The 26,358-nt window shown below is 44.0% G+C and overlaps 1 protein-coding gene and 1 pseudogene across 6 annotated transcripts in view; both read right to left on the bottom strand.

The window, feature by feature from the left end:
* The window catches only part of DENND2B (DENN domain containing 2B), a 192,200-nt gene that overhangs the window by 81,959 nt on the left and 83,883 nt on the right, over positions 1-26,358 (bottom strand). The window contains exon 1 of one of the 5 annotated variants that reach the window (XM_080688684.1): positions 25,950-26,192. The exons of 3 other annotated variants lie outside the window; for them this stretch is intronic. The gene's annotated coding sequence lies outside the window, so the exon portion shown is untranslated. Of the gene's footprint in view, positions 1-25,949; positions 26,193-26,358 lie in introns of those variants that run through there. One more of the 5 variants, XM_080688687.1, reaches the window with a different exon arrangement.
* On the bottom strand, positions 19,404-19,787 carry LOC308234106 (small ribosomal subunit protein uS8-like; annotated as a pseudogene). The gene has a single exon. The product of its transcript is annotated as a small ribosomal subunit protein uS8-like (transcript).

Genomic DNA, 26,358 nt, shown 5'->3' on the forward strand with positions numbered 1-26,358 from the left:
CAGTTTAATTGAATGATTTTACACATGCACACTTTTCAAAAATAACACTGAGTGATTCAAATCAAGCTGCAAAAGGCTGCACACAGGAATGGTGTCATGTGTTTGAAATTTTAAAATACATAATACTACACATTAGTTATGGAAACAAATATCTATAAAAGGATAAGCTATACATGGTAATGAGGCATATCAACTTGCAGGGAGAAAAGGATTGGAGAAAGCTTTAGTCATACCTGTCATATTAAAAACATATTTTTTACCAGCTTTCAGGCAAATATGGTAAAATGTTAATGTTTATTAAATTTGGGTGAACAAGTACATAGGTTCAATTTCTGGTTGGGGCACATGCATGGGTTGCTGGCTCAGTCCCCAGTAGGAGTGTGCAGGAGGCAGACAATCAATGTTTCTCTCATCAATGTTTCTCTCTCTCTCTCTCCTCTCCCTTCCTCTCCCTATAAAATCAATAAAAATATATTTAGATAAAAGCTATGGCTTCACAGTGGCCTTGGCCTTGACTACACAACCGGTGATTCCATTTCTCTAGTTAATTAGATAAAAGCTAAAGAAGCTCAAGGAACAGAGTGAGAAAAGAGGGCTGACAAAGCAAGGTGACCATCACAAGGCAGTCTTGTATACAGGCAATGTGGAACATCTAAAACCTGAAACCAACCAAGAAAGTATTGGCTATGTGATATCTACGAACCACTATAGATGTTCTCTTGGCAGGTACATCTCCCTTCTGGGTATGGTAGCCCCCATTACACAAACCACCAGAGGGCTAATAGTTGTTAAGAAAACACAGGAAGGTACCCCATCTGAGATTCCACGGGTATCCACAGAAATTAAGCCACTCTTTGTACTTTGGGACTGTGGATCTCTTTCATCTAAGGAGCCCGCTACCTGCATTTCCACAAGCAGTCAGCTTCATCCCAGGCCCCAGAGCCTGAATTTTCCCCATGTCCATAAAAAAGCACCATCAGTTTTTCTTTGCATTAAACATTGATTGTGATCATGGCAGTTTTTCCTGTCTTCTATGATCACTGCTGCAAAGAGGAAAAGGTAGGTACAAGAGGATAAAAGCATACACATGCAAATTCTTTGGTGGCTCAAATTCCCCTCATTCTACCTGCCTCTGACCAATGAGGAGCACAGAGAGCAAGGGGCACATCTGCATTTTGAAGGCAGTCACCTCCCTGCCTTGTTGTTTTTCATCTTCTGGAAAAGTCATCCACTCCTAACTAGGATCTGTCCCTGGGTCACTATAATCCCATGATTTGCTTGTGATGTGAGCGTCATTCAGCAATTTCTCAGGGCTGGTATTATCTAGAAGTGATGATGGTCATTTCCAGATCAGAAACAGTCACACAGGTAAGGCAAAGGGCAATCCCTGTCTGGCATTTATGATTAAAGAGGTGGAGGAGAAGAGAGGGGAGGAATGCAATAGGCTTGTTCACCAGATCTCTCAGCACTGAGTCAGCCTCCTATTTGTAAATGAAGGAAAGTCCAATCCCTGATACTTCAAAGGGAATTTTACATTTGATCAGCCTCGTCCTTCAGAGGGCTATTATAAAGATTAAACAAAATCCGTAATGTTTTAATACAGGCAAGAACACAGTTACAAGGCTCTAATTCTCTAGTAGAAAGTCAATCCTCCCATTGATTTTCCAAAGTCTGTGGATCTGTTTCAGTTGAAAATACAGAGTATAGAACATAGAACTCAGGATTTCTGGATTGATTGCTGCCCAACTCTTACAAAATTCCAACTAAAAAAAGTGACAATTCAAGGAGACCATCTAAGGAGTGTGATGAATACGCATGCCCCTGCACATTTTAAGCTCCACTTTTCTATCAGGTTGCTGGAAAGCTACATAGATATGCACACCATTAGCTCAGCTCCTTGCAGGTTTTCACTGAGCTGCAACTTCATGTAATACATTTGTCTTTTATTAGCATTCCCCACAAGAGAGATACAGGAAATCTAAATCACATAAGCATTTGCTGTAAAAAATAATAAAGAAATGTCATTGTGGTTGTAAAAATAAGAAAAGAATATAACTCTTGATTTAAAAAAATGGTAAGATAACTACTATATCATTCAACATCTCCAATGAAGATATTCATATAAGAAATCTCATTAAAATATAAAGTTAAAAACAAAGTTTGTCTGCCTTGAGAAATCTTACCTAAAGGTTAGGAATCAGAAGGTCAGTTTTCACAACTACCAAGGAACTCAAAGTCCAAGGCCATTCACAGAAGACATCTTAATTAACTAGATTAGGACATGTGCATGGTCTGCTTTGCTTTGTTGTTGATAATCTGTTTCTGTTATTAACATGATTAGGTCTTTCTTTGCCAAGCATTGTTTCCAGGTGTTAATTATGTTAATTCATGTAATACTCTAAAACTATCCTATGAGGTAAATGCTATCAATTCTATTTTACCAAATAAGAAAACTAAAACCAAAGGTCATATAGCTAGTAAAAGAAAAGCCAGAATTCAAACTAGGTCTGACTTTGAAGTTCCTGTTCCTTCCACTAAGTACATCTTTATTATGTCTTCTGTAGCCAGTCATGTCAGTTCCTCTCTGGAAAGATTGGAATATAAAACCGATGAGATAATGTATGTAAAAATATGTTATGTGTTGTAAGTTATTATTCAGATATAAATAACTATCATTATTCTGCCTAAAGCAGAGGTGACATTTCTGCTTATACACATATACATGCGCACACACACACACACATGCACACCAGCAAAGTCAGCAGGAAATGAACTCCAAATACAGCCCAACAGAAACACTTTTCTCTCAACATTAAAACTCATAAGCCCTAACTGATTTGGCTCAGTAGATACAGCATTGGCTCAGGTTCGATACCAATCAATGGCACTTACCTTGGTTGCAGGTTCCCTGACCTTGGTTGGTGAGCATGCAAGAGGCAACCAATGATGTTCTCTCCCACATCGGTTTCTCTCTCTCTCTCTCCCCATCCCTTCCATTCTCTCTAAAAATCAATGAAAATCAATCCTTGGGTGAGGATTAACAAAAAAATAATAATAATGATAAATAAAACCATGTAAGCCTGTGGGTCAGTCACTCCCTTCAACATAGGTGCTTGGCAAGATAGTGAGAAAACATCCCACTCCCAGACTTCACTGGGCACCCTCTGTTTGCCTTGGATTCATGGAGATGCTGTTATTAAGCCAGGTTGCCCTTCTTCTCTCCCAGCTCCACTTTAACCTCTTTTTCTTCAAATGATCATCCTAAAAGTATTATTTCAAGAGGTATCTTAGGAAGAGGAATTTTCATCTCAAGTTTTCATTTTTGGCTCATCCACAAGTCCATGACGTTAGCTCAAAGTTCTTCAAAACTATGAAACCTACAATATGCTTATTTCCATAGGCATGATGACAATGACCCAGAAGAGAGGGAGGGAGGGAGGGAGGGAGGGAGGGAGGGAGGGAGGGAGGGAGAGAGAGAGAGAGAGAGAGAGAGAGAGAGAGAGAGAGAGAGAGAGAGATACACGCAGGGTGGGGCAAAATAGGTTTATAGTTATTTGTATGTAAAATTATATAATAATTAATAAATACTAATACAAGTACTCACAAGGTGCATGTGCCATCTCCTGCCCTAACATACACCAGGCTCTCCCTGACAGCTCTCTCTGCATCCTAGCAACTTCAGTACCTATGTGTATGGATCCACTCAAAACTCATGATTGATTCCCTGATTTCAATGTTACTTTAGTAATTACCACCTGTGGACAAACGTTGGACCTTGTCACTGCCTAAGACTACACATCTCAATTTTGTCCTACAAAACCCTATACCCTGACCACAATTTCCCTTCCTGCCTATCTCTTGACCTTTTGACTACCCAATAGCTGCTCTTTGACCTTGGCCAAGTCTCTCTTCCCTAGTTTACATCAGCCACCACCTTTCTGTCCTTCCAGGCGAGAATCCATGATCCACCACACCCTCAAATCCCTATCCCCTTTCTCCTTCCACTGTACCTGCTTGTAACGCCCTCACTCTGGATCAATTCAAGCATCAGTATACACTGTTCCCAGTGAAAGCAACTAAAAATTGCTGGTCAGAAATCAACATGTCTAAGACATGTCTGAAAGATCTTTTGGAGATACATTCTGAAGTATTTATGGATGAAATGGTAGGATGCCTTTTTTGCTTCCAAAAATGCAGTGGGGGGGAAAGGGAGGGGTAGGGGACAAGGATAAAAATAAAACAAGCTAGTCCATGTGTTGTTAATAGTTGAGGCTGGATGATGTATATATGGATGTTCATCTTCTATTCTGTCTATTTTTCTGTATGTTTGACATCTTCCATAATAAAAAAATTTAAAATTAAAACCACTTAAGTGAAAGATTAATGGGGAAGAGTGCCAAAGGTCATCCACAAATTATCTGCTAGTTATAAAATGAAAACTATAATTTTACAACGGAGAAATTTGGCTGACCCTACCTTAAGTAGTAACCAAATTTAGCATCAGTAATAGTGAGAAAACCAAACATTATGTGCCTCTGATCTGCTGCATTATTTATAAAGGGTTTTTGTCCCCTCAAAAATGTTTAAATCTAAATCTAATCAAGCCTCTATATCTAGTTTACAGTTTACAGAAAATACCACATTTTGGGAAGCACCTCTGTTGGTGAGAGAGAAAGAGCCTAAACAATACTCAATACTCCAAAGAAACAATGAGATAAATCCACAACATTGCAAATAAATTTATGTTAAAAATTTTAAGAAAAAGGAATGCCTAAAACTGAACTCATCATCTCCCTTGTCATCCCTAATAAAACACTTTCTTCCCTGTACTTTTTCCACTAAGTCGCCCGAGTTCCCTGACTTTTCATACTCCTTATTCTGGTTCAATCCATCACCAAGTCCTGCAAATTCTACCTCCTTAATGTCTCAGAGTCACCTTCTCCATTCCCCTGCCACTCTTAACTCAGATTGTATTATTGATTGCTTGATTTACTACAATAATCTCCTAAAAACTATCTCCTTTTCCTACTTTTACTTTCTTCAGATCTGCTCTCTACACTTCAGCCAAAGTGATCTTGCAAATGTAACCACATCACTCCAGTGCTCAAATTCTTTTAGCAGCTCCTTTGCTCACAGCAGTGCTTCCCAAAATGTGGTGAGGAACTGCAAGGCAGGCACTCCACATCCCATTGCACAGCATTGAATGGCATGCAATCGCAAGGTGATCACGTCATTCACTTTGTTATTCTTTCAAACCTTCTTGCTAAATTAAGAAGAAAGTCTCCACTTGCTGCTGTCCTTAACACTTGATAATCTCTTAAGAGAGAGAAGACTTTCATAGGCAGTAGTATCTAGCTAAAATTTTAACGCATTTTTTTGTTTTCACTGTATTTATTTTAAAAGTTATCTTCTGTGTATAGTAAATAGTATTGATTTTCCACTTTAAGAAAGTAAGAAAATGTTTCCTTTTAAAATAAATCTAAGCTTGAAAATGAGCTGATTTAAGCATCATATAAATAACTGTTCAGGTATCAAGAGGCCATAGTAATACTGTGAAGATGGTAAGCAATGAATTAAGTTCAGGAAAAAATTCAGGTTTCTCTGTATGAGTGTGGTGATTTCAAAACAAGTTTGCAAACTGTTTGCTATTCCTGTCCTTGAACCAGATGAACTGGCCTGTGACTACCTCAAGGAATAGAAGGCGGCTATGTGAGGGCACCTGACTTCCAAGACAAGGTTAGATTAAGGCCATGCAACCTCTGCCAGTCTCTCTAAGTGCGCTGGCTTTCAGGTCCTGAGCCACCTGGTAAGAAGTCTAGCTGCCCCTGGGGCTGCCATGCTGGAGGGACCACAGAGAGTAACAATGGAGGTTGGGGTAAGAGGGTGAAGCGAAAGGGATAGAGCTGAGGAGGCCCAGCTGCTTGACTTTTCCTAGCGCGGGCTCCACACATGGGTGAGCGAGTCTTCTGCTGATTCCATCCCTAGCCACCCTCTGACTACAACTGCATGAGAAGACCCCAAGCGAGACCCCCAAAACCATGAGAGGTAATAATAAAATTACTGCTCTTTAAACAGCCACTATGTCTAGGGGTGGGGTGGTATGCAGAACACTGGCAGCTAGGGCCCTAAGACGGGTCTCGTGGTCTCATCTTGACACTGCTCACACTGCACTATGTAGGCAATGACCGATGGGCAGCTATGTGCCGTAACTCTGCATACCGCTTCACTCCTGTCTTTGCACATGCCCATCCCTTGACCTGGCATGCCCCTCCTTGCCTTGTCCACTTAAAAAAATAAAAGAAATCTATTCCTCTTCCAAAATCTGAATCGGTACCATGTCCTCTGTGAAACCTTGCCCTCACCTTCTTCACTCTCTTGCCACCAGTAACTGGATTAGTGCTTTCCTCCCAGCACCACTTGTATGGCAGCATAAATCACACTACAGTGTACTCACCTTGTATATGTCTTGTCCACTAAACTATTAAATGCTTTAAGGGTAGGGATTGTATGTCTGTATACAGCTGGTCACAAGGGGCCTAATGAATGTTTGCTGATCTGAAGTAGTTTCCCCTTCTGCTTCCTTATTTAGCCTATTCCTACTAAAAACATTTCGGTCTAAACTCCTGGCTGGGAGGGGGAGAAACCAAGATGGCGGCATAGGTAAGCACCTAAACTGCTGCCTCGCACAACAATTTCAAAACTACAACTAAAAGACAGAACGGACACCATCCAGAACCACAGGAAAGCTGGCTGAGTGAAAATTCTACAACTAGAAGAAAAGATAAAAGCTCACAGAGAATTGGAGGTACGGCAAAGGGTCTTTGTGCGTGCAGAGAGGAAGGGCGGCTGAGAGCCTGGCTGACTTTCTCTGGCGGAAGGGGGAAGGAAGCCCCCGACCGCACTGAACCCCAGTTCTGACTGCACTGAACCCCAGTTCCAGGCGAGCCCCTGGGGACCCACGCTCTTGTGGGGGGAGTCTGGACTCTCGGGAGGAGACTCCGGAGCCGGGGAAGGCGGAGGACTGAAAGCGCGCGCACGCCAGTGCGCACAAAGGCTGCAGAGGTTGCCACAGGCTTTCCCTAGTGGAAGGGAGTCGGAGATTCCTGACTCCACTGGGCCCCAGTTCTGACTGCACTGAACCCCGGTTCCAGGCGAGCCCCTGGGGACCCACGCTCTTGTGGGGGGAGTCTGGACTCTCGGGAGGAGACTCCGGAGCCGGGGAAGGCGGAGGACTGAAAGCGCGCGCACACCAGTGCGCACAAAGGCTGCGGAGGTTGCCACAGGCTTTCCCTAGTGGAAGGGAGTCAGAGGTTCCTGACTGCACTGAACCCCGGTTCCAGGTGAGCCCCTGGGGACCCACGCTCTTGTGGGGGGAGTCTGGACTCTCTGGCAGAGACTCAGGAGCCAGGGAAGGTGGAGGTCTGAAGGCGCGCACGTGCGCGCAAGGGTAAGGCTGACAGGAAGCCAAGACTGAGACTCCACCCCATCCAAGCTGAGCACAGAGGCTACTGCAATTTGGCAAGTCTAATCCTATAAGGCTGTCTCCAGCACCGAACTTCTCCCAGCATAGACACAGCTGATCCTTACAGCCAACTGGCCTAGAGGTCAATTCTTCCCAGTGATACCAACAACAATAAAGACTTAATTACAACAAGGATGTACACACAGTCCACAAAGGGGTGCACCAAGAGTGTCCACCTCAGGTTAACTGGGGAGGCAGACCCACTGGGCCATATAGGAAACCTAGCACACAAATCTACCTTACCAACTCAGGGAAGCAGTGAAAATGCGGCGTCCAAGAATCAGATCACAAACGAAAGAAATGGAGGAAAACAAACGACTGGATATAGAATTCAAAACCACGGTTATAAGGCTTTTTAAGAATATCCTAGAAAAGGCCGATAAATATAACGAGACCCTCGAAGATATGAAAAGGGACCAACTAGAAATTAAACATACACTGACTGAAATAAAAAATATTATACAGAGACCCAAAAACAGACTAAAGGAACACAAGAATCAAGTCAAAGAATTGAAACACAAAGAAGCAAAAAACACTCAACTGAAAAAGCAAAAAGCAAAAAAAAAAATCCAAAAAGTTGAAGATAGTGTAAGAAGACACTGGGACAACTTCAAGCGTACCAACATCAGAATTATGGGGGTGCCAGAAGAAGAGAGAGAGCAAGATACTGAAAACCTATTTGAAGAAATAATGACTGAAAACTTCCCCCACCTGGTGAAAGAAATTGACTTACAAGTCCAGGAAGCGCAGAGAACACCAAACAAAAGGAATCCAAAGAGGACCACACCAAGACACATTGTAATTAAAATGCCAAGAGCAAAAGACAAAGAGAGAATATTAAAAGCAGCAAGAGAAAAACAGTTAATTACCTACAAGGGAGCACCCATACGACTATCAGCTGATTTCTCAACAGAAACTATGCAGGCCAGACGGGAGTGGCAAGAAATTTTCAATGTGATGAATAGCAAGAACCTACAACCAAGATTACTCTACCCAGCAAAGCTATCATTCAGAATTGAAGGGAAGATAAAGAGCTTCACAGATAAGAAAAAGCTAAAGGAGTTCATCACCACCAAACCAGTATTATATGAAATGCTGAAAGGTATTCTTAAAGAAGAGGAAGAAAAAAAAAGTAAAGAGAAAAATTATGAACAACAAATACATATCTATCAACAAGTGAACCTAAAAATCAAGTGAATTAAAAACCCGAGGAACAGAATAATCTGGTGAATATAATAGAATCAGGGGCATAGAAAGGGAGTGGACTGATAATTCTCAGGGGGAAAAGGGTATGGGGGGGTTCATGAAGTGACTGGACAAAAATCATACACCTATGGATGAGGACAGTGGTGGGGAGGTAAGGGCAGAAGGTGGGGTGGGAACTGGGTGGAGGGGAGCTATGGGGGGGAAAAGGAGAAATAATTGTAATCTGAATAAAGATTTATTAAAAAATAAATAAATAAATAAATAAATAAATAAATAAATAAATAAATAAATAAATAAAATAAACTCCTGGCTGACATGAACAGCAATGATGTCGGTCAATGCTACTCTCCTCGTCCCTAACTTTGGGTTCAAGGATTTTACTTAACCTGACCCTTGAATAAGGCTTTCTTTTCTGGTTCACAACCCATAGGAGCAGCAACCCTAAGCTGAACCAGCACTAAAAGCTGACTTTTTATTTATTTATTTATTTATTTATTTATTTATTTATTTGTTGATTTCAGAGAGGAAGGGAGAGGGAGAGAAAGATAGAAACATCAATGATGAGAGAGAAATTATCAATCGGCTGCCTGCTGCACACCCCCTACTGGGGATCGAGCCTGCAACCCAGGCATGTGCCCTGACTGGGAATCAAGTCCGCAAGCCAATGCTCTATCCACTGAGACAAACCGACCAGGGCAAAGCTGACTTTTTAAATACAATTAGGTGGGAACTACTAGTTTAATATCTGGGATATAAGTGAGTCCCAACAAACATTATTTCTCTTCCTTCTCGCCCTTCAAAAAATCTTCCTTAAGCCAAAACCGGTTTGGCTCAGTGGATAGAGCGTCGGCCTGCGGACTGAAGGGTCCCGGGTTCGGTTCCGGTCAAGGGCATGTACCTTGGTTGCGGGCACATCCCCAGTGGGAGGTGTGCAGGAGGCAGCTGGTCGATGTTTCTCTCTCATCGATGTTTCTGGCTCTCTATCCCTCTCCCTTCCTCTCTGTAAAATATCAATAAAATATATTTTTTTAAAAAAATCTTCCTTAATTTATCTTCTAAACAGATTAAGAAATTTCTCCCCACTTCTTCCTGCTGCTCCTCTCCCACAGAATCACACCTTCCTGGGTCTTAACATCCTTTCAGACCTTGGCCCTTGACTCTCAGCACCAAACCATGCATCTTCAACATGCCATTGTCTTCCTGTTCCCACTGCACCAAACCAGGTGTAACCTGAGAGAGAGGTTTTTCTGTCACAATATCTAGGTCTAGTGTATCAAAGTGAAGCTTTTCAGAAGGCGAGTGATGCAATTCTCCCCAAACATTAAGAAAAGGAATCTGGCCCTGGCCAGTGGGGCTCGGTTGGGCGTCATCCTGTGCACTGAAAGATCACGGGTTCAATTCCCAGTCAGGGCACATGCCCAGGTTTCAGACTCCATCCTTTCCTGGGTGTGCAGGAGGCAGCAGAACAATGTTTCTCTCCAATCAATGTTTCTCTCTCTCTAAAAATCAATTAAAATATTTTTTAAAACAAAGAAAAGGAATCTGGCTGTATTGTATAAGAATAACAGAAAACAAGAAACAGGATTGGGAATCAGGTGCAATTTCTTCATCTGCCTCTCTCACTAAAGGCTCTTTTGGTAAACTGAGTCAGCAATGTTCCTCTAAAAAGCTGCAAAAAATGTTTTTAATGGTTATGATATATACTAAATGAGAAGTATAATAATTTGAATATAGATAGCCTTACTCACTAAAAACACTAAAGTGGACAAGTTTATAAATTTTATGTAAGAAGCAAATTAATAGGAAAAAGGTTATTTTGGTTATCAATTATAAAGTTATAGTTTAAATGTAAAAATTAAAACCATAAAAAATGAATTATTTTTATAATTCTGATGAATAAAAAATTTAAAAATATGACATAAAATCCAACTCGACAGCCATAGGGCTGGGGAGCCATTAAGTTCAATATCATATATTTGCCTCCATAAACATTTAAAACATGTGAAAAGCAAATAATTAGCATAAACAATGTCAAAAAATAAAGAGAAAAAAACTGGGGAGAAAAATATCAGCAACATATAAGGCAAAGAGTTCTAATGTAAGATGTATGTAAAAGTTCTTACAAATCTACAGGAAAAAATACTGACCAAACAGAAAAATGAATAAAATATTTGAACAGAAAGTTCACATAAAAATAAACGCAACTTCCAATGAGCATAAAGGATATTCAATTTCACTAATAAAGAAATCCTAAATAAAGTAACAATAATAAATCCTTTTTCACCTATCAGATTGGCAAAGATGAATAATACCCACGTTGCCAAAGGTGTGGCAGAAACAGGCAACTTTATATACTGTGGATGAGAATTAATTGATGCAACTCCTTTGGAAGGCAGTTTGGCAATATTTATTAACATTTTAAATGAGCATAATACCCTTTGATTAGCAAACCTTCCCTTCTAGGAATTTTGCCCAAGGTAATACAAGTATTGGAACACTTGAGAAAAGATGGCTGTGTACTGCCACTTACTGTAGCACTGATTATAAAAAAATTTGGAAACAACTCAAATGTCCATCAATAGTGCTTGATTAAAGTATGATACATCCATCTGAAGAAACACAATGCTGCCATTGAAAGTAATATACCGATATGGAGAAATAGCCTAGGTAAATTATCAAGTGAAAAACTTTACAGTAAAGTATAATCATTTTTATTCATTTTTATGTGGTAGAAAAGATATAAAATTTGCTGTTTTAAGCATTTTTAAATTTACAATTCAGTGACATTCACAATCTTGTGCAACCATCACCACTATTTCCAAAACTTTTTCATCACCCCAAAACAGAAACTCTATAACCATTAAGCAATAAGTTCCCATCTCCTCTCTCCCTAAGCTCCTACTGACCTCTAATCTACTTTGTGTCTTTATAAATTTGCCCATTGTAGCTATTTCATATAAGCAGAATCACACAATATTTATCCTTTTGTGTCTGGCTTATTTCACTTAAGACAATGATTTCAAGGTTCATCCACATTATAGCAGATATAGACCTTCATCCCTTTTTAAGGCTGAATAATACTGTATATACCACATTTTGTTTATTCATTCATCTGTGGGTGAACACAAGTTGTTTCCACCTTGGCTACTGAGAATAATGCTGCTATGAACACTGGCATACAAGTAAGTATCTGAGTCCCTGTTTTCAATTATTTGGGGTTTAAACCTAGAAAAGTGCAATTGCTGGGCCATATGGTCAGTTTTAGCTTTTTGAGGAGCCAAAAGAATTTGGTTCCATAACAGCTGCACATTTACATCTCTGCCAGGGTTCTATTGCTCCACATCCTCACCAACACTTTTTATTTTCCATTTTATTTTTTTACAAAAATTAATTCACCCAAGATAGTTTCCTGCACACTTGCTAATCAGAAATTATAACACATTACAGTTCTCATGTATGCAAACAGCAAGGCCCTGAGTCAGCAGAAATGAAAAGACCTGAGCCCTGGTCCTAGCTTTGCCACCTTGGGCACTCAGTTCTCTCATCTCTAAACTCTGAGGCACCTGGGTCTGGATCAGAGTTCCCAAACAATATGAATGGGTTCCAGGTGTGCAGATATAGTGACTTCTTCAAGCCCGGGCAGCACTGGGGCTCAGTGCCACCAGCAGCCTCCTTTCACCCCAATGTGTCTTACAAAAATGATCCCTTTCTGTGTGTGCAGGGTTATGAAAAAGACTGGGCAGTGCTAGGTCAGGTAACCCTTACTGTCCCTTTCCACGCGGAAACAGAACTCTATGCTTGCGCTGAACTAATGAGGGAAGCTTAAGAAGAGGAGAGAGAGCCTTAGGGGGAACCTAAGAGTCGCTGACCACAAGGAAAAATGAAGATGGTCTCCGCAAGGGGAGAAGCAAGCACAGACAAGGATTCAGGAAATGAGAATGCCAAGGAAGAGAGGGCAGCTGGTATTTACTAAGTCAAGTGTGTCACCTGAAGCCACAGGTCCTGAAGTCAACAGCAAGGGGCAGTGTCTGGAGCCATGCTGCTCTGGGAGGAGTGTCCCAAAATTCCCTGCTGGGGCAGCAGACGAAGAAAACCTGACCTCTGTGGGAAGAGGCACTGAGGCCTGGCGAAGTGAAAGCCAAGCGAAAGCCTCTCTTCCAGGTGTTCTCAGCCTATCGGCTGCCAACAGTGGACTTTGCCCTTGAATTGTACACTGGAGCTAAAGAGATAAGCTCCCAGGCATGTCTTGTGTAAACCTGGCTAATCAACAGCACACACTATGCCGAGCCTGCCTGCAGTCCCCGAATCAGTCTGCCAACCAAAAGGCCGCTCTGAAGGGCGGGGGGTGCAGGGGTGGGGAGGAGCTTATCCTGGCATAAATGTCACCTATCCTAATAGAATCAATGCCCAGATGGGTATGTTCCCAAAAAATCAGTCAAACAGCTGTTTAGAGACAAGAACAGAGCTGGAAGCCTCATCTGGAAGTGATATGGATATCGTGAGAAGAATCACTGTGACCGGGGCAGCAGCTCTGTTGACGTTACAAGGTAAGCCACCCAAGGGATTCTAAGGTACAGACATGAAATTCTAGGTTAATGAAAGAAGGCATACCAGTTAGCATCTGGCCCTCACACCCTCATTTGAATCTCAGCTGCCGACCTTCTTAAGGAGCGGTTCCTAATAGCACTTAGAAAGCTTGTGAAAAATGCAAACTCTTGGGCTGCACTTCAGAACTACTGAAACAAGCTCTCCAGGTGAGTCTGGGGAACACTCAAGTCTGCAACCACTGCTCTGCAGCTCCAGAGAGCTCTGCAACCTGGAGTTCAGACCCCCCAGACATCCCTTAATTTTGAGGGACTGTAATATCACAATCAATAAGATAAACAAAACAAGTTTTGCCCATCCAATTCTAAGTTTCGCATAGGTTTCTTTCCGACCAACCAAATCCAGTTTGCTTTCAGAAGAACGATTCCCCACACACTTCGAGTCCTTCCAGATCTGACCTTGACAAATCTTTTCAGCCTCATCCCCTAAGTCATCTGTGAGTCCAAGCTCATGGTGGGTGACCATGTATTGTCTGCTAAGTAAATCAGTGCTGAAGACAAAAACACTGTCTAAGGAATCTTTCCTAACCACATATATTTTCCTTTTGAAGCAACGTAGTTACTAAAACAGACAGGGACAGAGAAGACAGGAGCGGAGAATCCCATTTCTACAAAAGAAATTAGTGTGTATCAGGAATCTGTGCTACATCTGAACTTCAATCTCACTCTGCTCTGCCCGTCACAAACGCCTGTCGAAAGACTGCTGTCTGGCCTGAACGCAGATCTCATGAACACCGAGGAAGGAGCGTGTTAAACACCCTACACATTTTCACTTTGGAATCCCAATCCTTCATTTATAGAATCCAAACAGGATTAGTCCCATGGAAAAGAAGTATCCATCAACAGAAATTAGTCACTATTCCATTTCCAGCCAGTGAGAAGTGGTGGCCTAAACATTTCCAACAAATGGGGAGACTCTACGAGAGGCCTGTGAACTAGGAAATCGTACCAGTTTATTTACAAGTGCTAGTTTACTGACAAATTTTTTAAATTCTCCAAAAACATGCCCAGCCGGCGTGGCTCAGTGGTTAAGCATCAACCTATGAACCAGGGGGTCACAGTTCGATTCCCAGTCACATGCCCGGATTGCAGGATTAAAACCCAGTGTGGGCCAGACAGGAGGCAGCCAATCAATGATTCACTCTCATCATTGATGTTTCTGTCTCTCTCTCCCTCTCCCTTTCTCTCTGAAATCAATAAAAATATTTCAAAAAAATAGAATTCTCCCAAAACAAAATCCATCTTTTTACCTAAAACAGGAGGAATCATAATCTAAGGCATCTAATTATTTGTGAAGTGTTAATGAGAAAGATCATCACTCTTCCTACCCAGGCAAAGCGAGGGGACTCAGGTTATCTGTTTTCAAGTCTTGACACATACACCGGCCCTCCGCTGTGTTTGGTATTGACTGGCATTCTCAGGTACTCCTTTCAGAGACAGCTGAGAAAAATCTCAAAAACTCCACAAATATCCAAAGCCATCCCAGCTTCCAATGGATAGAAAGGAGAACATGAGAGTAAACAACACATAACAATTCAGGAAATAATGTTCCTTAAATACTTTAGGTAACTAAGAGGAGGTACAGTTGGCATACAGATCAGAGTGGGATCACACTGACTTAGGCTTGGACTTTCTGCATGTTGGCCACTCCGAGATCCTCATCTGTAGACATCAGAACATCAACAAATTCACTCACAGGCAGTTGTGAGAATTTACTAAAATGATGCAAGTGAAAAATGCCTGGTATGACACAATGCCTAGAATAGAGAAAGCACTCTACTAATGATACACCATTAACTTAAAACCTACAGAAAGTTTTAATACACATATTTGATTGATCCCAAGAAATATGCAGAACTGAATAGTTATTCAACAACCTTTAGCTAATTAGCTGTGTGCCTATACCTTCTCCAGATCCTATTTACCCATATTTTTTTCTTTTCTGATAATCAAATTCAATGTTCCTCTTAGCCAACCATCTCTCTCAAATACAATATATACCCCGCATATTGGTTCTTCAAACTCCTTACCGTGGCCAAAAGGCTCTGCCTGAACTAGCCTCCATCACCATTTTATACCCTACATTCAGGCTCCCTGTATTCTAGCAACAATGACTTTATGTTCTTAGAACAGGCCAAGCTCTCTCCGATCTCAGTGGCTTTGCCTCTGCTGTTCCCTCTTCCAGGAGTGTACTTCCCCCAAAGCTGCAAATACAAGGCTTCTTTTTGTTCTTGAACTTGCCGCTCCAATGTCATATTCTCAGAGAGGCTTTCTCTAAATTTTTCCGTTGAAAATAGCTTTCAAGTTCCTGTTATTCTCTTTTACGTGACCATTATTTCCTCCATAGCTCGCATCTCGATCTTCATCTCATTTATTGATTTCTTTACTTGTTTCCTGACTGCTCCCCCACTATACTTGAAGCTCCATGATACAAGGACGTTGCTGTCTTCGTTATCTCTACATCCCCAGCATTTATAACAGCGCCTAGGGCAAAATGGATACTCGAAAACTATGTATCGAATGAATAAATACAGTTTCAAAACAAGAGGCAGAGTTGGACAGTCCCCACCCCCCTTCATTTTGCAACTCACTGGTAGGCAGTAGAAGATGAGTCTCAGGGAAAGGCTGTAAATTTAAAAGAGAAAAGGCTAAGGAGAAAGGAACCCCTTGGGAACACAGAAAAAGTTATCCCAACTCTCCCACTGACAAGACGGTAACTGCTCCCGGGGGCTGGGAGTAGGACACAGGTGTTGCAGTCTCCATGGCTTTCTTTTGCCGCCTCCACCAATTTTTCTCATTGTGACAAAACATACATAATTCCATGGTTTTTCCCCTTAGTGTCTATGCTTCCCAGGCTCAACTTCTTCCAGCAAAGCTATGTACACACTGACCTTGGGTGTTTTTCAGGTAACAAGAAATCTGGATAGCACTGGTTTTGAAACCCACCTCTGCGTTTTGAGATTGAGAAAAAAAAAAAAAAACCAAACACAAACACACACACACACACACACACCTTTTTATTTCCATTTAATGCGATTTAAATAAAACAAACATTTCTAGTTGTTCCTCATTGCTGTCTTTTAAACCTGATCCCTGCCACTTCCCTTCCAGCACTTTACTCAGAGTCACCAAAACCCGCCACCCGTCTTGCCACCAGCATCCTATCCTCACTCTGGCTCTCCCAGACGGCAGCTCAGCTGTGCTGACAAACCCAGAGAGGCCAGTGCTGCCCAGTCCATTTAAAAAACCAGCAACTTTTCTGGCAGTCTTGCTATTTGTGCCTGAATCCAAAGGGGTGAGTGAATCAGGGGTTAGCAGGAGGCAAAGAAAACAAGGAACTTCCGTGCACTCTTCCCTTGCTAGATTCCCAAGTCTCAATTCCCTGACCACAGCAGCTGAGTCAGTCAAGTCACGGACTGCAAACCACGGCCACTGCCAAGTTCATCTCAGCTGCCCCTTCTGCATTCAAGAGCCATACTTCTTTATAGTTGCCAGGGTCAGTCGGGTTCTTTAATTATCTCTCCTATTGGTACCCATTTTGCCATGTGACAAATACATACACACACGGGTTTGACCTTCTTATCCCCAGATGTTTACAAGCGAGTACAAAGCCCCGTGTGTGGCTTGTACACCGTCTGGTCGTCACCTCTTTTAATCACTCACTCCTTCAGAACACACGGTCAAAAATTGGTAACGAACTAAATAGGGTGGGAGATCCTGGCACAGTGTTGTTCCAGGAATATGTGCCTCCAGTGAGGAATGTAGGGCATAATGTAAGTCACACCACAGCTGAGCTTCTGAGTGTACAGGGAGCTACCATGGAGTCTGAACTCCTGCCTGTGGGAGCCTCCAGAAGTAAAACAGAAGAAATAAAATGTCTGACCCTAATCTGTTCAGTCTTTTCAAGCAAAAGGAACCTTAAATTATAGACAGCCTCATTCAAAGAGAAAATTTGTGAAGCACCTACTCCCAGGAACTCCCCATTCTGCCCTAGGCCTGCCTGGGTTCAGCAGGCCCATAAATTGGCACTGTTGATATGACCTTCCCAGGCTGTATTTCAACAAGAGATAACAACAAAGCTGAGAGCTTTGGTAGCACTCAAAGGAGATTTGAGGGACTTAAAACATGCTGCTAAGTTTGGCAGCGAAAGTTCCTGCTTCTTGCAGTTGGAGAAGGAAATTCTTTATAATTACACTTGCAGATAAGATGCACCAAGCTATGTGTGCTGCTCATTCTCGTGAGGAACAGATTAGGACCTCCTCATCTCAGTCCCACGCATTTCTGAGTGGTCCGAGCGGTCCCTGCTGGGGCCGGGAGTCAGCATGTCTCTTGGGAAGACAAAGTGCCAGGAGCTTTATGACACCACTTACTATCTTAGCCACAACCACCTGCCCGCTCTTCACACCTCGCTGTCTGTCTGTCTGAGTTTACACTCTCCTTTAGCCCAGGTCCTATCTTGCTCTTTTACACAGGGTTCTGCCATGTCTCTATTCCAGGGCCACGCAACATACATTACTCATCAGAGAGGGGCCTTTCAACGGACATGCTCCTTTGGTTCACCCCAATTCCCCTCTGGTTTATATACGGCTTCACCAGAGCAAAGCCCCAGAGCTATGCTCTAGGTACTGCCTGGGGGCGGCACTTACTAGTATGACTGCTCTGCTCATACTAGATATCTGCCCAAGACATAGAGCAGGGGTGGGGAACCTTTTTTCTGCCAAGGGCCATTTGGGTATTTGTAACATCATTCAAGAGCCATACAAAATTGTCAACTTAAAAATTAGCCTGCTGTATTTGGTAAAACATTTAATTAACTCACCCCCAATGCCTTGGCAAGGTGAGACCAAATTATTTCTCCAGCCTTATACGGCCCACGGGCTGGACGTTCCCCACTGCTCACATAGAGGACGGGGATATCGCCTCACATTTCTCAGCAGAACAAACCTGACAGACTAGTCACTCAGAAACAAACTCTGCTTGGCTTACAACTACAACCATTTCTTACATTTCATTCAGCACTAGATACAAGACACTATTCTAGGCACCTGATACTTAGGCCTCAACCCCATGCAATTATACAGAAAAGGCACTGGGGCAGGGGCAGGCTAAGTAACTTCTCCGAGGCTGCACAGCCAGTAAGTGGCAGAGCCAGAATTTGAATTTGACCCCAACAGTCCAGAGCCAGGCTCTAAACATTACGCTTTCATTGGATGACTCTTCCCCCTAACACACGGGTTTGTCTTTGAGCACACCTGGCTCACTCAAAACTCTAAAGGAGAGAGAGAGTCAGTCACAGAACACAGCAATTTTTCTCTACTGAGAGGAGGAAACAGGCATGGCCATATTTATCCACAGAGCTGGTCTAAGTCCATACAGCAGAACAAATAAGGATTCTACACATGTCGACCCGAATTTTCCCAGCAGCACCAAGTGAGACCCACCTCCTTCTTATAGACCTGGTGGGCTTCCTAGCTTACTAAGGGCTGGAGCCTCTTTGCAAGCTGTTGGAGCCCAGCCCTGTGCATCTGTGAACATGTTCCCGACTCTCCAGGTCATGAGCATGAAGTAGAAATGCTTCCTTGAATCCAGCTGCTGGGGTTTTTTTTAAAAAGTTACTCAAATAGTTTTAAAGCATAAACTATATATGTTGGCCAATTTTAGGAGATAAAATGTATAGAATATTATACTTAATTTCATAGAACTTCAGGGAATCAAACTGAAAAAATAAGTCAGAATGTTGATGGAAACACTCAGTCCAAACCTCCCACTTTCTATAAGTGGACACTGAAGCCTAGAGAAGCCAAGTTACATCCCCAGGGTCACCCAGCAAGTCATAGGTAGAGCCGGGACTAAAGCTCGGGTCTGCAGACTACCTGGCCAGGGCTCCTTCTGCTGAAGGCAGGCAAAAAAATGCATGGCGGGAGAGATTTCTAACAACTGCAGCAGCTGGCATATTCATGCCAGGAACCCTAGTTATACTATAAGTGTTTTATATAAATCAACTCATTTAACCCTTACAACAAACTTTTTTCTCCTGTGAGGCATTTTATTTGCACATTTGCATTACATTGCTAGAAAAAGAATCCCAAGATTTTCCCTCTTGAGTGTTTTCTTCTTGCTTCTTCATGGTCCATGATGCCCGCTGAGGTTGGCAGTACAATAAAACTAAAGTGACGGGGCGGAAGCAGGTTGTTCTGCCACTTTTCTAGATCTTTCAGTTGCACATCAAATTTGGGGCTGATTATTCCACACTAGTTTAACCTGCTTGTGAGGTTCACAACAATTTTCCCAGCTCTGTGGTCATCAATAACTTCAAATTTGCCAATGTAACCATGCCGCATCATCACAGTTAGAAACTGGCTGATGACTTCGGAGCATGGCCTAAAAAGAACCTGGCATTTGCCTCTCTTTTCGGCATTGTTGATACTCTTCAGAGCATCAGCCAGGACATTCATGTGTATGATTATGGTGGCATAGAAAGATGGCGAAAAGACTACAACAAACTTTTGAGATGTGTAACAATACTCCCAATTTGCAGGTGAAGACACTAAGGTTTACAGAGATTAATTCGCCAGAGGTCCACAGATAGGAAGAAGAAAAGCCACATTACGAATCTCCAAGAGCTGGCTGCAAAGCCTGTGCTCTAAGCTGGGTGGTGGAGGAGACATCCATGGAATTCATGGAAGTGGAGAGAGGAGCACTGGGGTGGCCTGTGTCCAGAGCACTAGGAGCAGCTGGCGAAGGGCCTCCAGTGCTGGGTTAAGGAGGACTGCCGGAGCCCCACGGGGGCTGGCCTACAGGAAAGGGGCAGGCAAGAGGCAGTTCTAGTCTCCCCTGACCATTAAGGTTAAGCATCCTACAGGCTGATAAAGCTGAGCCTGTGAAGCTGGTTTCAGAAGGACCACCTCAGAGACACTCCTGGGGTCTTGATAGAAAGATGAAGAAAATGCAAAGTGGAAACTCCTACTACAAGAAGAATCTGATTTGACTTGCCCAGCACAGTAACCCCAACCTGATTAAGAGGTGCCAGCCTTACTCCCTTGGAAATGCTGCTCTAAGTTGGTAATGATAATGGAAAGCATTGAACATCTACCGTGTGCCAGGCTCTGGGCTGACAGCATTACAGGTGTCATTTCATGTCATCCTCACCACACTCCAACAAGCTAAGTACTATCACTATATCCATTTTACAGATGCCTCGCAGAAAACTGAGACTCAAAGAGATTAACTTGCCCAAGGTCACAAGGTCACACAGTAAGTAGTACTGTCAGGTTCTAAATGTAGGCTCTTAATCACTGCACCACATCAAATGTAAAAGACTCATATTAAGTGCAAATGGTTCCATCAGAGCTGCTCTAAGGCAGCACCGAACACTCATTGATTATCCAGTTGAACAAACACATCACTGGTTGATTCGTTTAAAAGTAATCTATTACAACTCAGTTATCAGAACTCCATAAAGGTGCCTGTGTTCCAGGACACAAGTCAGCGCATCAAAATTCAGTTCCTTCCATGAAGTGAAGTAATTCTAAAACCCAGGCGACTTCATAATTTTCTTTCCAATTTTCCCATTTCCCTTTTCCTATCACCCCCTCCCTCACACCCCATCTTCCAACACTCTCAGAAAAGCTTTGACACAGGGCGAGAACCCTCGCCCTCCTCATATTTCCAGTCCTTTAGTTGGCTCTCTTCCATCATTCAGACCGTGCTTAAATGCTTTAAATCAGCATCTGAGAGTCGGACCCTCCTTCTTTTTCCCAGCCTAAAGCATGAGAGAGTCATTAACCCTGCCACCAAAACCCAATACTTCGGCAGATCTATGGTTCTCCTCTCTTAATCACACAAAGGCCCACTCTGGGGAGGAAATAACCACAACATCTACTACAACATATATGGGCATGAGTACCATATTTGATACTTTTTTAGATCCTGCCCAGCTCTTGGCCCAGATCCTCTGTGTTCAGTGACTAAATGGGTGAAACTAAATGGGTGAACAGACCAAGACAGCATATGGGCACCAGAAATGCTGCCAAGCCCAAGAGCAAACGAACAGGAGTGTCAATCCCCATGCCAGCTACCCCCACCCACCCCAGTCTTCCCAGGATTTGTTAGAACCTACATAGCACTGTCTCCTTGAGTCCCGCGGGGACAGGCCAGCCTTCTGCTCAATTGTGAAGGCCTCCTAGGTCCACCCAGGTAACCCTTTTCTATCTATCACCCCTGCCTTCCCTGAGAACTGTCTTCTCTCCAATCCTCCTCCCCAGGGCCTCTCCCTTTTTCCTTCTAGTAGTCTTCCTACTGTTCCAGATCATGATTCCCATAACCCTCCATTCATCTCATTTTTCCCAAACAGTGCTTGGGAATCTCCAGCTCACATACAAACCCCTTCAGGGACAAGTCTCTCAGAACAAGAGTCTAGATTTTTGAAAAGTGGGTGGTTTCATAACAAGCCCTGAGGAACAGGTCAGCTCTGGTTGAGAAGGCCTCATACCCTAATTGCATATAATTCGCCCTTTATAAGGAAAGTACAATCAACATTCAGGCAGTTTTTACATGAGGAGAATATTGTGATAATTTCAACAGCCCTTCAACAACAGTGTATCGGAGCCAAAAAAAATAAGAGAAGAGATCTTTGGGAAAATCCTTCAATAATGTAGTCTAGACTCATTTAACATCTTCCTCTCCCCTACACCTACACACACAGACACACAGACACACAGACACACACACACACACACACACACACACACACACAACAGTTTTCTAGGGCCTATGGCTAGAAACAGAGACCCCAGGTTTTTTCAATCAGACAGTATTACGTGGCATGTTCCCCTAAGACAGATGTCCCCAGCATTCCCCCCCACCCACCTACCGAGACACATGTACACAGTGTCTCCTCCCAGCATAAAATAGATGCAGAGTCTCCCTTCCCACCCCCAGAAGACGGCACTCACTAATTCGAGTTTTCCCACAGGCTTTGGAGAGAAATCCCTGCAGACTATGCCAGATGGTCTTTTTTTTTTTCTTTCTTTCATGCCCTCCTGGCCCCTTCTCCACTTTCCATGGTTCCTCTAACTCAAAGAACTCAATTATCTGGGAGCCCATTTCCCCTCCCCCTCCCACCAGCCTGCCCTAAACATCCTCTCCTCCCAGCCAGTGCAGAGCACAGAAGGGAGGCCAATCCAGAGCTCTGCAGGGATGCTGCCTGGCCTCCTGCGGGCTCAGATACATGTTCCCTTTGCTTGGCTGCCTCAGAAAACTCTCTTGGGCCCCACATTGGACATCAGGAGTCTCTCAGGGAACAGCTAAGAGAAGCTACAGGAAGACATGCTCTTCAGTCCCTCAGTCCCACCAGCTTGCAGGGAGGTGCTTTGGAAGGCTCCCACCTCCCTCAGGAGCAGGCAGAACTCCTCAAAACAGTTCTTAGAATCAGAGGGGGTGGAGAGTGGAGCACAGCCTCTCTTAGTTCCAGGCCAGCCCTGTGGCTAGGATATTTGCAGTCTGGGATGCCCCTCCAAACTGTGCACCCAAGCCCTTCATTTCCAGGGACAGAAGCAGAGCCAGCAGAATTAAGGATGCTCTTGGCCTGTCCTCCAAGGTATTTCAAAGTTTCAACTTCCTTGGGTAACTGACCATTCTCATTTTAGAGAGGAGAGAGGGGGGAGAGTGTGCAGGAAGGGGAGTTGAGGAAGGGGAAGAGAGTGAGAACAGGAATGCTCCTTAAGGAAGATGAAGGGATCCAACTTGTGACCCAGCTCTGGGAAGCTGGACTGACAAGGCGTGGGCACAGCTGCAGCCCCAGTCTAAGCTGGGGACAAGTTCTCCTGCAGGCCTCAGAAGCTGCGGTGACGGGATTCACCTGGAAACAGGGCTCTACTGTTTTTTTAAAATAAAAAAATCTGCCTACTCTGGGTCTTTTCCGGGGCTTCTTCCCAGACACCACTCCAGGGCATGGCTGGCAGGGTTCTTGGTCTGACAACAAAAGCTGAGGCCCCCGTGGGTGCCCAGCCCCTCCCTGTGTTCCCACCTAGTATACCATGATCCTACAGATTCCTGAGGACAGATCTGGGATGCCCTGGCTGGCATCTCCCCTCCCCTTCAATTCTGTTCCTTGGCACAGGCCCACGGCATATCAAGTATCTCTGCCCTTGGAATTCCCACTTCCTTGTTTCTTTCTTTCTTGTTTCCCTCTAAGCTGTGGCCACACAAGTTCCTGAAAGGGCTGCCCAGCCCCCAAGGGGCCTTCCAGAGCAGGAACTCTTCCTGCTAGTTAGAGGCCTGCCTTTCAAAGGAGAGAGGAGAGCAGAGGAGAGAGGCCTCCCTGCCCTCGCAACACAGTCTCCCCAGCAGAACCCAGCAGATGAGGGAAGCAGCCCTGGCAAGCAGTAGCCTCTCCTCCAGCTGCTGACATCGATGACAGCATACCTGCCAGGTAGCCGAGGGACACTGGGAAAGCCAGGGGTCTCTTGGAATTCCCCTCCTCGGTACTAAAACAAGTCAAGTGGCCTAAGGAAAGGGTCATCTCTGAAGGTCATTCATGAGGCTCAAAGTTTACAGTGAATACCACTCTTCCTCAACTTCCCAACCCAAGAAAGCACTGTATTTTTCCTTTAACATCTTAAAGAAGTCTTCTAAGGTTTTTTTTTCATCTTTATTTATAAATGCAGAAGAAAAGGGGGGCACTTGATAAGTGGGGAGACCAGAGCAGAGAGGCAGTGACTTTCCAGAAGAGAGTTGGGCCATCCTTCAAATTTCAACTCATCTTACACAGTATAAGACTTGACTTGTTTAAAATTACGTTCATGGAAATTATCTCATTTGCCCCCCGCCCCCCAACAATCCTGAGAAACAGTTTTATCATTATTTCCATCCCACAGCTAATAAATCTGAAGTCAGTGAGGTTGAGGGATTTGCCCGGGTCCACCTTGAGAACCTGGCCATGGACTCAAGTCTCCTAACCCTAGATCCATTAATTGTCTGCAACATCCAAAGAAAGATCATCTGCTAGCCTCTTCCCACGTGTGGGGCGACAGATTTGAGGGGCCCCAGTCATAAACCACACGAGCGGAGGAGAACTGAGATCCTGGGTCTGCCCTGCCCACCGAAGGGCCCCCTGCTTCACAGGCTCCAACTCATATGCTCCACTTTCATCACAACCAACAGCATTATCCCCCTCCCCCAGGACAACACATTTCAACCAAGCAGGGGATCCCTGAAGTGTAGTAAAAAGAGCCCTCATTTTAGAAGTGGCCCATCTGAGGTCCGGGGCCACTGACTTCGCCCTTGTGGGCCCTCAGGCCACAATATTCATGCACACACGTCCACATTCAGGGAGCCCGCAATGGGGATGGCCAGTGCTTGCATTGGCAAGCTGACCCGGAATGAATCAGAAGGCCCCCTCATTGTTTGCCAGAATACAAAAGACATTCTGTTCAGAAAGTTCAAGAAAAAATGAAGAGCCAGGACAGCAGCTGTTCCTTCATCCCACAGAGAAACTAAAGTTGCCTGAGGTCCAGGAGTGTAAGACACAGCATGGCTGGGGTGGAAGCACATCCTCTGACAGGTCTCCACTGTAGGGAGTGCCCACTGCATTAGTCCTCCTAATAAGACCACTGACAACCTAGCCACCCCTTCACCTGTGCAAGTGCCTTTCTGGATGTGTCTCCTCTCCTAGGCCACACTGCGCTCCCCACACAACCCTCCGCTAGGTCAGAACAAGTTTTACCAAAACAGAGGACAAACAGTAGGAGCACACTGCGTGCCCTGAGATCTGGTTAAAATATTAACCCTAGGAATCCGTCGACACAACCCCAGCACCTCATGTCTCCTCTGGCAGCCTCGCTCCTAGCAGCTGCCACTGAGAGCTCACTCTGAAATATCTGGTTAAGAAACCTCTTTGTAGACCCTCCAACCCCAAGACCCGTACCCTAGTACCCTTCCCAACCCAATAGATCTTTAAGAAAAGTCTATGATGGACCTTATTAATGAGGGAGGACAGCTTGCTTCTTACTGAGCTACCTGAGAGACAGACAGACAGGCAGACACACAGACACACACCGACCCCAGTTTAGATTTCCCTAAGACAGTCCCTCTGTCCTAATAAGTGCTCCACAGAGACTTGCAACTCACCACAGGCTTCTAGCTGAGTTAATTAGCTTTTTTTTTTTTTTTTTTTCATTACAGGTCAGACACAGCAGCATCAAGAGACAAAACAGACAGTGTTCACAGAACAAACAGAGCCACTCAAAAGACACTGGAGTTTCCATGTAAGAACTATAAACACAATGCTGGAGTGATGAAAACTCACTTTTTCTATATAAGATTCTTCCTGTAAAATATCCTAAGCCTTTGTTCTAAATAAAAGTAAGATGATTTCTACAGTGAAGTCTAAACACTTCAGGTTCAGCAAGAGTGAGATCAGCTAGACTTGCAAAGTCAAGAAAATTGGCTGTATCCCTCCTCCTTGAGCTAATAGAATCCAACTGTTGGAGCATGACATCATTCCTGAACCCCCAACCCTGAGCAGAGAGCACAGACACTCGCCTGCCTCCCAGAAAGCAGCCCAAGACCATGGTCAGGACAGGAGGAAAACAGTCCAAGCCCGGAGCAGACCTTACCTGGAAGTCCCGGTGCTTTCCTGCCCACTCCATTCTCGGCAGAGTCTGGCTCACACCACAGTCTGTCAGGGAGCCCAGGGCCCCCAAATCCACTCACTTGAGCTCTGATACCTGCTGCGAGCTTCCCACAGCGCCTTCCTCTGACCTTTCGTGGCGCTCCTTCCAGCCAAATGAGCAGAGCACTGCTAGCCGGCCAGGCCAGTTGTCATGGAGACCCTGTTCTTGCCAGCGCTCGCTTGCTGTGCTCTCTCTCTCCCTCTCTCCCTCTCTCTCTCTCCCCCTCTCACTCTCTAACTCTGGGAGGCTTCCATGAAACAGCACTGTCTTTTGATCAGCTCGGTTTTTGCACGCATTCCACTCCTCCTACCTCCCGTCCAGTCAAACAAGGCTCTGGGCTGCTCCTGGGAAC

Source organism: Plecotus auritus (assembly GCF_963455305.1).
Source record: "Plecotus auritus genome assembly, chromosome: 9".
Taxonomy (NCBI): Eukaryota; Metazoa; Chordata; class Mammalia; order Chiroptera; family Vespertilionidae; genus Plecotus; species Plecotus auritus.